Genomic DNA, 13,283 nt, shown 5'->3' on the forward strand with positions numbered 1-13,283 from the left:
GTTGTGAATGCTGCTGTTACATTTGGTTTGGATCAGGACAACCAACACTTTCTGGCTAAATCCTTAAAAAGTTTCTGTGACAGTTTTCAGAAGGTATGGTTTTGGATAATGTAGGTTTTGATAGTAAAATAGGGATTGAATAAAAAGTTTCAGGACACATGCAGAAGTGATTAAAAAATCCAACTTTTAGTGTAATTTATCAAAATGTTGACATGATTCATAGGTGTTGAACTATGTGTGTCCTTAGAATATTGTCATGCGTATCCAAAAGAACTCTTGAGATTAAGTAAGAAACCAATTTGATATTTAGGCCTAACCACATAAAATATTACTAATGCCTACTTATTTGTGTTTTGGATCACCAGTGAGATACTCTTCGTGTGTATTTTTAAAAGTGAAAAATGAAGTAACGGATGAAATATAATAAAACTATAAGGGAAAAATACGAGTGAGAAATGAAATGCCTCACTCTAGGCCAAATAAGAGTTTTTGAGTAAAGTGTGAGAGTAAAAGCTGCTAGCAGGCACCCTAAGGCAATTCAGGGGATGAAACAAAATTTCTTTATGGTAGAAAATCTTCCTAAGTGGAAGGTTATGGGGTGAGCATCCTGGTCAGAGCTTAAAGGTCATCTGTCTGACGAGTTCAGCAAATATTCAGGAGGTCAGCAACACTGGAGCAGAGAAGCCTCAGGCTGAAATCCCAGGACAAGGGCTCATGCCTGGGATCTACACCCAAGAGGAGCAAGGAAGGCATTCATCTGCAGGGCACACTCTGCTTCTCCCCAGTCCGAGTCCTAAACACACTTGGTAGCTGCTGAGGACTTGTCCCATCCTACCTGCTTGCATAAGGTGGTGTTTCACCTATCAAGATCAAAAGTCTTTGACGACCGGATCTTGGGTCCCAGGTGAAAACCTAATGCAGTTGTTTTTATACATGTGCATGTTTTCAGCTTAAATTCTAAATATTTGTTTAAATACCTATAGATTTTGGTCAGATAAGCTTCTTTCTGCAATGGTTATTTGTTAGTGCAGACTACTAACTGGTAAACGTACTAAATATAAATAACTCTGAGTTCTCATCAATGAATGAATCATGTGTATTGACCTTTCACTATCCCTGGCTCAGACAATTTCAGAAGATAGAATTTACAATACAATTTAATTTTATTTATTTATACTCTGTGTCCACAGTTAGCGATGTCTTCAACCATAGATCTTAGTACTCTTTCTCTACACCCCTCCTCTCTTGACAATAGTTAGAGGAAAGAACAAAAAGGTAACAAGGTATGAGGGAGCATGAAATTGTTGAGGAAAACAAAAATCTTGATTTTTTTTTAAAAGGGTGTTATTATGTCTCCATGCTAAAGAGAATGCAAAAGTTAATCAACTACTTAGAAAAATACAGTATTTTTTAATTATACTTACTGTTTTCTGTTTGTTTGCTTGCTGGTTTTTTTTTTTTTTTTTTTTTTTTTTTTGAGAAATATTCTCTCAGGCTAAATTTGATCTCCTGTCCCTGGCTTCAGATTCCCAAGAAGTTTCATTTAAATGAACTAAATCTCTTGAACTAAAGCACTGAACCACATTCTACCTCTAAATCCTTAATATTAAACATATTCAGTTACATTAAAAAGTTTTGATATCGAGAGGGATATTAATATTTTATTTATAATACCATAGTAGGGAGGGATACAACTAAAACATAATATTTTAGATGAAATAGTAATAAAAATAAAAATATAAACAATTAGTAATAATTATCAGCTGTGAAATTCATCTCTAATAAATCTCCAGATAAATTTCCTATGTCTTAACAACTTAATAATTAAAAAATTAAAAGGAAAAAGTGTACTTTAGGAGAGACTATGCAGTTCTATAACCACAAAATAAATTATTACTTTATACAGTTTTCTATGTTGTTGACAGTGGGCTTATTACATTTTGTAGTATGGCTTAGTGCATGCATTAGAGTCCATGATACTTTTCAATAAGAAGGATTGGGAAAAAGTAAGATTCAAAGTTGTTAGGGGAATCAGAATAAGGGATTAAAGTGTATGGATTTTGGTCTAATTTTGTACCATCAGCAAGAATTCTATGATTGTGCATCTTAATAAATCTTACCAAAAACACAGACAGTCTAAATCAGCAGCAGACAATAATAGCTATTTTTCTCCTTCTGTTTTTTGAGAAAGGGTCTTATGGTATCATTCAGATTGATCTTGCATTTATAGTCCAGATAGGGCATAAAACTTGTGAAACTCTCCCTTCAGCCTCTAGAGCAGCAAGGACTGCAGGAGCCACTCGGCTCATCTCAGTTTCTCTTATTACTCAGATTGAAGCTATTCAAATGCTTTTCACAATTAAAACATTTGGTCTATATTTAACACATACTTAATATGTGATTTAAGTAATGTAATGATTTTAAGATATGTCCATACTAAGTTACATTTCCTTAGTAAGTACACACTCAAAACTGTTTAATGCTATGCTCAGGGGTTAAATTTCTTTCTTCATTATCAGATTTCTTTTCAGATAATGTATTCCATATATTGACTTTTTACGCATTTCTGAGTGTTAAAAAAACAGTTTAAAGTATTTTCTAGATTTCTTTTTTATATTTTATATTTATACCCTTTCCCCCTTTTCTATTTCACCTCTTTTGTGTGTCCTCTCCCTTGCTCCCTCTCAAAGTCAGGTCCTCTTTTTCTTTATTTATTATTATTATACACCAAGTTGTCCTACCTAAAAGCCTATACATGTGAAGAATGGAAAATGTGAGAAATGTACTGGTTATCAATTTCTTCTTTCATTTTTCTTATCCAAGCATCTTTAAATCCACATCCATGAGCCTGTTTCACATGGTAGCTTACAAAAGAAAGACTATCTGGTTATGGTTACTTCTTGATACTAGAGAGTTTACTCATACCTGCCCCCCAGCCATCTTGAACTGAGAGCCTTAAAGTCTACCCAGTCATTCACTGATCATATTAGTTCTAAGTGAAATTACACTAAGCCATCTTTCTTCTCTCCTCATCTCTAGATCTGGTTATGGGGATACTGGAGTATAACCTGGTAAGAGTTTCACATAAGCTGGTAGCACAAGGCAAAACTGACCCTTACTACAACTCTCTATGAAAAGTGATTCCTAAGAAACCAATACCATTATCAACTCCTCATGGCCAATATTAAGTTCTGTGATGCTATCAGTTCCCCAGATAATTAATTTATGTTGAATTACTTAGAGAAATGTCTTAACATTCACTGTTGGCCAAATGTCAAATACCACAGTAGCTGGATCTATTCACTAAATGATGTTAGGAGGGAAATGTCATTTACACAGTGAAATTGAGTGAGTGCCAAACAAATTGTGTCACATATTGTTATGATAACTGACTCCTATGGAGTATTTATTTTACAGTCACTATCACCTACAAGAAGTTAATTATTGTCACTAGAGTTTACAGAAAGGAAATACTATTAGATGGGTTCTATCAGTCACTGGTAGAAAAAAGCAGCTGAATAATAACTGTGGTGACAGCATTATATAAGAAGCTATTGAATGTTTCATGAGATATAATTATGGACATTAGCATACAATATCATTGGAGGTATGTGTATGAATCGTTTAGATTTCTTAATGATTTTTAAAAAATAAGCTTGAACATTATTTTTAGAGAAATGGATCTGTGGGTCTGTGGGTCTGCAGCTCCCAACAATGATTGTGTTGGTAATGGTATGATGGGAAACTTGGCCTCATGGTTGTGGTCCCCTCTCTTGACATTGGAAGCAGCAATAACAGAGCTGGATTCTATCCCTAGACAGCTGCACTAGTTAACAGTGAGATTTGTTTCTTTTCCTCAATATGCAAGCAATTATAGGAGAAAACTGTCCCTATATGCTTATTTCTATTTTAACTAATAAATTATTTTATGTAACTAATAACATGGACTATTAAGTAGCATACTAGTAGAATATTTTGTGTTTTAGAAACCTGCCCCTCAAACAGTCACACTGTGTTCTTTGAGATGCTCTTGATGTTTCCTGGCCCCCTTTTCTTAATTGTTTCAGAATCTGCTTGCCACGTCTCAGTAAAACTCATTTGAAATCTTTATTTAATATTATAAATGAAAATTCAGTTTTACCTCATACATGTTAACATTCTTTTGGCCTATGGCCCTTTTCAAGCTCTCATCTTGATGATTTGTATGAATAAGTTTTCTTTTACTAAACAAATATTAAAGTCATACCATAAATAAAATCATTTAAAAATAGTTAGAATAAAGCTGACTATTTCGAATTTTGCATGTTTAAGAAAATCTATGAACTTATCCTGATTCCTTTGTTTTCCTATCAATGTTATTTTCAGATGTTAGCTGTGCTGATGCTTATGTTTCACATAAGATTATAGTTTCTGAAAACTCTATTGAGGTCTGTTTCCTCTCTCTCTTTTTGTATATACTTTCAAAAGCAACTCTATTGTGAGCATGGAAAGAGAAAATAATTATACATTATTTTTATACAAAAGAAGAGCCTTAAGACATTAACAAAAACAAATACTAGGAACATAAATACATGAAAATACATGTGTATATATTATTCAGTTTCTCTAGAGCAGTAGTTTTCAACCCAAGGGTCATGACACTCGAGGGGTCAAATGACCCTTTCACAGAGGTCATGTAAGACCAATGGAAAATACAAATATTTACATTACAATGAATAACAGTAGCAAAATTACAGTTATGATGTAGTAAGGAAAAGAATTTCATGGTTGGGGAACTCTATTTAAATTGCAGCTTTAGGATGGCTGAGTACTATTGCTCTAGAGGATGGCATATAGTAAATTAAATAATATTTTGGTTGTTTTACATTTGAACTTCCTGGTGGCAGAATTAAAAGAAAAATATTAAAAAGGAGAAAATTGATTAAATATTAGGGAAACATAATATGGAGTAACTTGAATATATTGAGTGGAGTGGTTATAATTCTTTTCAACACTTTTTTTTCTTTTATTCTGAGACAGGGTTTCTCTGTAGTTTGGAGCCTTGTCCTGGAAATAGCTGTTGCAGTGCAGGATGGCCTGAACTCACGGAGTTCTGCTTGCTTCGCCTCTCTGACGATCAGATTAACAGTGTGTGCCACCACTGCCTGGCTCCTTCCTAACTCTTATCTGAATAATACACTACTCAGAAGAGATCTATGGAGAAAGACCAAATAACAAAAATTAAACTGTTTTGCCTGACAATGGTAGTGGAAATCCTCACTTTTATTAGAATATCCACTTTTGTTGATAGCCTATTTAGATTCATTTGGTTAACTGTAACACAAAAGCAATTTTTTACTACATCAAGCAGAGTCTTTAAGTATGGAAAGATACAAAGGAATATGGACAGACTGGGAATTAATAATGCTAAATGAAGCGTGATGAAGGACAAAGCTGAGTATCAGCCTGGTCCCTACAAACCTTCTGTCACAATGCCCCTGGTGTATGTTAATGATAACCCCATCAACTTCCAATTAAATTATGCTGATTTTATTAGAAAATAATTCTGAAGTCATTGATTTATAAACATTGAACTATAATAAAGATGAGATTACAGAACCTGCACAGTCAATAGTAGCAACTGACAGTCACTTTGCAGTTCAACAACTTAAATGATGCTTTTTAAAAAAGTGTTGAGAGAAGCGGACTCAGAGGAGCAATTACTTAGAGCCTAACCTTTTCTATTTTAACATAGTGTATGCAAAAATTGGCAATAATTCAGCGTTCAAATGCATTTTAAAAGTTTAACTATAGTCTCTTTAAAACTGCAGCGTTCTTGCAGCCTAATATCAAATGTTACACACTTGCAAGAGATAAATGATTTTTCTCAATCAAATTATATGAGGATGAATAATTTTATACTATATAATTGGTGAGCTGGATAATTCAATAAGCCCATTTGCTTCAGTTGACTTCTTCTTACAAGAAGAGTTTCTATAATGAGGAAGGCAGTTTTGTCAAACAGTTGCCAAATATGAATAACATTAAAAAATTAGTCAGTAAACTGACTAAACATTTTCTAGACAGAGAATAAGTTATAGGCAGGTAAATGTTAGTAGTCTGACAATATCTTTGTGTGTGTGTGTGTGTGTGTGTGGAAAAAATTGACTTTATTTTTTTTTTATTCTTTTTTAATTAAAATTTCCACCTGTCCCCGTTTCCCATTTCCCTCCTCCTCCTCCCAAATATCGCCCCCTCCCCCCCTCTCCCCTTTCCCTATCCCCACTCCTCTTCTCCTCCCTCCACTCCATTCCCCCTCCCTCTCGATACCCTGCCCTGCGGGAAGACCAAGGTCCTCCCACTTCTATCTAGGTCCAGGAAGGTGATCATCCGAACAGGCTAAGCTCCCACAAAACCAGTTCATGTATTAGGATCGAAACCTAGTGCCATTGTCCTTGGCTTCTCATCAGCCTTCATTGTCCGCCATATTCAAAGAGTCCAGTTTCAACCCATGCTTATTCAGTCCCAGTCCAGCTGGCCTTGGTGGGCTCCCAATAAATCAGTTCCACTGTCACAGTGGGTGGGTGCACCTCTCGTGGTCCTGACTTCCTTGCTCATGTTCTCCCTCCTTCTGCTCCTCATTTGGACCTTAAGAGCTCAGACCGTTGCTCCAAATTGAGTCTCTGTCTCTATCTCGATCTATCGCCAGATGAAGGTTCTAAGGTGATATGTAAGATATTCATCAGTATAGGATAGGATCATTTCAGGTTCCCTCTCCTCAGTTGCCCAAGGTACCAGCTGGGGACATCTCCCTGGACACCTGCGAGCCCCTCTAGAGTCAAGTCTCTTGCCAACCCTAAGATGGCTCTCTTAGTTAGGATATATACTTCGCTGCTCCCGTATCCACCCTTCCTATATCCCAACCATCCCAATCCCTCAAGCTCCTCCCATCCTCCCCTTCTCACGTTTCTCACCCCATTTCCCCTTAGCCCCAAGCCACCTCACCCACAAGTTCCCAGTTTTTGCCCGGCAATCTTGTCTACTTCCCCTATCCAGGCGGATGACTATACGATTTTCTTTGGGTTCACTTTCTTATTTAGCTTCTCTAGGATCACAAATTATATGCTCAATGTCCTTTATTTATGGCTAGAAACCAATTATGAGTGAGTACATCCCATGTTCCTCTTTTTGGGTCTGGGATACCTCACTCAGGATAGTGTTTTCTATTTTCATCCATTTGCATGCAGAATTCGAGAAGTCATTGTTTTTTACCGCTCAGTAGTACTCTAATGTTTTCATTAAGGGATTGTAGGAAACAATATGGATATTGAATTTTTTTTAACAAATGGAAACTGTTTTGTAGTGGAAATATCTTATTGGAAGTTTTTTCTTATTTCCATCAAATAAAGTTGATTCATTAATTCTTTCCAGAAATATTTAAATGTGAAAAATCGCACTTACTTGTAAAACAAGCTACTAAAAGATTTATCTGATTTACCTAGTCCCTATCTCGTAATCAAGTCTCATTAACAAAGCTAAACACTATATCTAAACAGTACATTTATTTATTTATTATTTATTTTTTCCATTAAAAATTACACTTCCTCTCCTCCTCCCAGACCCTCCCACTGGGCATTTTCAGATTTGTTTGCTGTTTCTAAAGTTTTTGAGTTAGCATTCAATTTGGAGATGAATGAGCCATAGATAACTTTTCTTCTAGTTAATACACTTTATATAAAGGACACATGTATTTCTCATATGATATGATTGGAAATAATGTAATTTAAATTCTCCTGTTTTATAGATTAACTCATGATAGTTAATCTTCACTGTCAATGTGACTGGATTTGGAATCACCTAGGAGACACGCCTCTGGATATTTCCTAAAGCCAGAGAAGCTTAACTGGGGAATGAAGACTCTCCCTGAATGCTTGTGGCACTATCCCACTTATTGGAGTCCCAAACTTGATTTAAAAAAAATGTTAAACAAGAGATTGTTGACATGGATATGACATGACCGATTTCTTTATATCTCTTCTCCCATAGTTAGAGCTGCCCCTTTCATCAGAAAGGCTCCACTACCACGGTGGCCTCCATTCTCAACTGTGAGCCAAAAAAAAAAAAAAAAATCCTTCATCCTTAAGTTACATTTGTCAGATCTGGTTTACAGCAAAGAGAACAGTAACTGATATAGCACAACAATCAAGTTTCAGCTCTGCTTCTCCTACACAGCAATAATGTGTCTACCTGCTGCACTGATGCTGTCTTGATGGGCAGGGAGATGCTTAACAGATATGTCAAAATTTGACATTGTCTAGCCAGTTGGGACTTACTATTCTGTGATTGTTTCATGTAATCTAAAGCTTCTCTGTGTTACCATGGCCCTGAAATAGGAGCAGAATGAAGTGAACCTGTAAGGAGGGAGCAAGTGAAGCTGAACACATCTCCTGAACTGCTCATCTAAGCCAGCTCAGCCAATATCCAAAACCTCAAAAGAAGAATGAGGTACCACAAGCATTTTATCTTCTGCCTCTGAAGATCATGAAGGCTGGTATTCTGCTACAAAGCATCATCATTGAAATAGCAAGCTGATGAATCCTGGCTCTAGCCTCAGTTTATTAAACTCCACTGAAGTTCTCTTGCCATCCATGCTCTTATTTTTATTTAGGACCACCTGAGAATGCTTAAAAATGACTTTGTTTTGATCAGTCAGTATTCCTTTGGAACATTACCAGAACCTGACTATCCATTGGAGGTAGCAGCCCAAGGAGAGAGGCCAAGGTTTGGCGTCCCCATCAACACAATTGGTGGAAGGGTCTTAATGATAACAGAAAGCCTGAATTCCAGTCTTAAACTTTATCTTGTTGTAACTCCCAGGCTTTCTAGAAGTTATTTCCTGGTGTTAAGTGTGTCATGAGGAGTGAATCAGATTTGGATCTGACATTGTCCGTAAGCCTGCAGGCGGGAGTCAGCAAAGGGATACAGAGCGTACAGAGGTATAAATGTGAGGGGAAGGAAATCTGATAATGCAAACGATTTGAAAGCTGCCTAATCGGGCTCAACCTTTTACATTTTATGTAACCCCATTTATAGATTCTGGGGATTTTTTCTCTGTTATGTTTTAGAGACATTATCAGAAACATTGCCTATGTTTATATTTTGAGGTACTTTCCATTTTTATTTAAAATTCTCAATGTTTCAGGTATTACTTTATTGTGTTTGATTAATTTTGAATGTTTCATCTTTTTCTGCAAGCTGATTTGTATCTAGTTTTACTTCTTTAACTGTAGATCCTCAGAATTTACAGAATCATTAGTTAAAGGGACCGTCTTTATATCAATGTTCACTTGCATTTAGAAATATAAAAGTATTTCTCTTACAGGAGTTTATAGTAGAACAGGGGATGGTCGGAAGTTAGTAAAGTGGGGTGGAAGGATTCTCGTGCCCTACTAGTTATAGCTAAGCATTGTGTGTTAGGTATTACAAAGGCTAGTAGATATTATGGAAGATTACACTATAAAGAAATGATAAATATTTGAGAATATAGCTATGCTTAGCCCGTCTTAAATATTACACAATCTATGGGTGTCTCAAAGCGTCATCACGTGCATATGTGTAAGTTTTGCTTTTTGTGTATCAAATGAAATACTTTTAATTTGTATTTTTAAGTTGTAGTCATGGTTCTTGCTATATTTGTGACATTCATGACCTTCTAAGACCTTCATGAATAAATTCTGAATTTGTCATGTTAGAAAACAGGGAAGTTTGGTATATTGGTATTTGTTTTTGACCCTAGCACTGGGGAGACTGAGAAAGGAGTATTGTTCTGAGTTTTAGGTCAGTGTGGATTCATCAGTTCTAGACCATATATAGATCAAAGTGTGACTTTGTCTAAAAACAAAGAAGAACTAAAAATAAAGAGATAATTCGTAGATTATGTAGTTTTTTTTTTAATACAAATATTGGATACACAGATTGGAACAAATAGGAAAAATAAATGCTTCGCCTCCAATTTATATACTGCCAACAGGCCTGGCTTGACAATGCTCAGGGCACCAGGGAACAGAGACCATTTTTCAGCAGCCCTGCATAGCAGGTGTCCTGAATCCTCAAATACAACAGGTAAGAGCAGAGATTCAGAAGAGGACCTACGTGGGCAGCAACAGATGTGCATGTAGAATCCAAGCATGCATGTCCAGCCTTCTCTCCTTTAGTCTGGGGCTGGATCTATCATGTATCCTCACACTTTTCTCCTTAAAGCTCTCATCTCTCATAGGAAAGTGGGCTAATATTTCAGAAAAGAGGTGAAGTCATCAGCGTGTCTCCTTCAGTTGCCTCCTTTCTATCCTTTCAATGTTCAGAACCTTTTCTCATATGTCTCTTTTCCTCCTTCGGCTCAGATTATACCCAATCTTTTTATTTATTTCCAGTGTTACTCAAAGAACAAGTAGACCTATCAAGAATAATCCTTCATGAGATGTAGTTGATTGATTAGAATTAAAAACAGAAAATTATGTCATGGCTGGGTGGGGAAAGGATTTCCTATTGGCCTAGACTCTGGTGATTCTAGACCATGTGAAAGACTTGCAGATTCTTGAGAGTATGAAATCAAAGAAGGAAACAAAAACAGGGTGAACTTGAGGAGCAGAAACTCTGTCTAGCTTTATGATAAGCATGTTCTGCCTGTATTGTTTCATAACTTTAATGAAATTACTTTTTACATATGTGAAATATTAATAACAAATAAAAAAGAATTGCTATACATATGTATTACCTAAACTGGAGAGTTTAGTGTTTTTTAATATTTTTCTAGAGTTGTACAGCCATCACCACAATTTCAGAACAACTTCACTGTATGAAGAAACCATTCATATCTTAGCCATTGTTCTTTTGTCTCCTCAATCCCTGGCAAAGATGTTTATAACTCTAAACCTTGCCTTATTCTGGACATTTTATATAGGAAGAACTTGAAGATTTGGGAGTTATAGAGAGTGATATTTTTCCGTTTTCACTCTGTCTTCACAGTTTATTGAAATTGTAGTGAGTACCTGTATTCCATTCCTTTTTTTTAATTTCTGAAGGTATTATTTATATAAAGCCATATTGTATGTTATTTGTCAGGTGCTGGACTGTGGTTCAGGTATATATCTCATAACTATACCCAATGTGTATGTGCAACAACCTCATATCACTATATTGACAGATTGATAAACTAGGCTTGCTTCTTGTATTTTCTTTTGGTTTGAGCTATGAATGTAATCTGTCAGTACTCTTTGCTCAGACACTCAGAAACCTAAAGCAACAGTATAAACTGGGCCAATGGTTTTGTGTGTGGTTTCAGGCACTCTTCAAAATGTTAAGTTGAAGGTGTGGCGAGCACACCTCTCCCAAATAGCTCACTATTTCCAGATGCTATACTCTGACATAATAAATTGACTTTTTTTTTCTGGAAAGGACAGATTTCACTGTTGAAATAAGAGTGGCGGGCTACGTTCCTGGCACCCGGCCACCCGCAAGGCTAGCTTTATACCCGAAATAATTACACGGAAACTGAATTCTTTCAAACACTGCTTGGCCCATTAGTTTCAGCCTCTTATTGGCTAGCTCTTACATTTTGATCTAACCCATTTCTAATATTCTGTGTAGCACCACGAGCTGGCTTACCAGGAAAGATCTTAACCTGCATCTGTCTGGAGTGAGAGAATCATGGCGACTCCCTGACTCTGCTTCCTTCTCCCAGCATTCTGTTCTGTTTACTCCACCCACCTAAGGGTTGGCCTATCAAATGGGCCAAGGCAGTTTTCTTTATTAATTAACCAATGAAAGCAACAGATTAGAAAGAAATCACTCCCACATCATTTCACCATTTCAAAATGCCCCATTTTAAAAGATTCTCTATTATTAAATCAAGCTCAACCTAATATTTCTTTTACTAGCTGAAAAATTATTAAAAGAGTTGCTTTCCTCCAGTAGTCCTAAGGTGTGATCCCAAGATAGGCAAAGTATCACAGTTCCTCCGGAGGAAGAAAAATGCCAAGCGCCTGGTCTGCATAAAATTTAAATCTAGCAATAAAATTGCTGATGTTTCCTCAGCTAAAGTTCAAGACCGAAAAACAATCTTCTAGATCTTCAATTCTGCTCTCTGAAGTATTTGTGGCTAAGTGGTTTTATCATCCTGCTTCCTGCCTGAGAAAAGAGGGCAAAGGAATCTCCACACTTACAATGTCCCTGTGAATGCCACAGGGGAAACAATAAATTAGCCACACCCTCTAGTCTTTTTCTAAGCCCTCCATACCTCTGTTCTTCTCCATCATTTCATCTCTTAAGGAAGAACCCATTCAAGTTGTCTCATGTCCTCCTCTGCAGACTTCTTGGCATAAGATTCTTCTAGAAGATTTTGAGTCTAAAATGTTGAGAAATAATGTATGTTCAGAAGAAAATATACTTTAAGTTTTTATTTATTCCCTAGACAATTATATACATTCTGCCACTCTACAGCAATGTGGTCATTGGTTATACACAGTCCCTACTCTGTGACTGTCCTGGGCAGCGGCAGTAACTTTGTGGCTGTGTAGATAACGGCATGTACTCTGGCTCTGCTAGAAGAAGTAGGCTATATTACTCCCAGCCAGCCGTGATTACAAGGATGGCATCTAGAGTTTTAAAGTCTTACCAAACTTTGACAAGATCTCTGGGATCTTTCAATAAATTCATCAGGTTGAAGAGCATCTGCATTTTGTATAGTTATTGTCTTGACCTTTCAAGCATCACATACAAAACTTTCCTTTTTTTTTTTGCTTGGTTTGAGAAATTTATCTTTTACTTAAGACTCCTTATAAATCATGTAATCATAACATGCATATATAAAATTAAACTTTTTATGAAGGTATTAACACTGTGAAAATTATGACAAGATTAATTTTTAACTATCTAGGAGGCTTAGAGAATTGCAAAGAATATTGAAAACAAACAGGAAATACCAGCAAATTTTCTGACACTGAACCTTCAGAGATAATTTTTAAGCTGTTATTTTCAGTTTGCTTTTAGTATCCTTCAGCTATCAAAATTAGATTAAGTCTAAAAGCTCATTGCACTATAAATATTTTATTATTATTTATTCTGTGGTCTTAGGGGCATGAAACAAGAATTAATCTTCCTCACTGTGCATTTTTATTATTTTTATATGGCATAAATTAGCAAGCAAAACCAAATTTAGACATTTATCTTACAGAAAATTATAAAATGTGTTTAACTCAAAAGCCCTTTTTAAACTATAACTTCAAAGAAAAGAACACATATTCTAG

The sequence above is a fragment of the Chionomys nivalis genome, chromosome 14 (assembly GCF_950005125.1).
Source record: "Chionomys nivalis chromosome 14, mChiNiv1.1, whole genome shotgun sequence".
In the NCBI taxonomy this organism is placed as follows: domain Eukaryota; kingdom Metazoa; phylum Chordata; class Mammalia; order Rodentia; family Cricetidae; genus Chionomys; species Chionomys nivalis.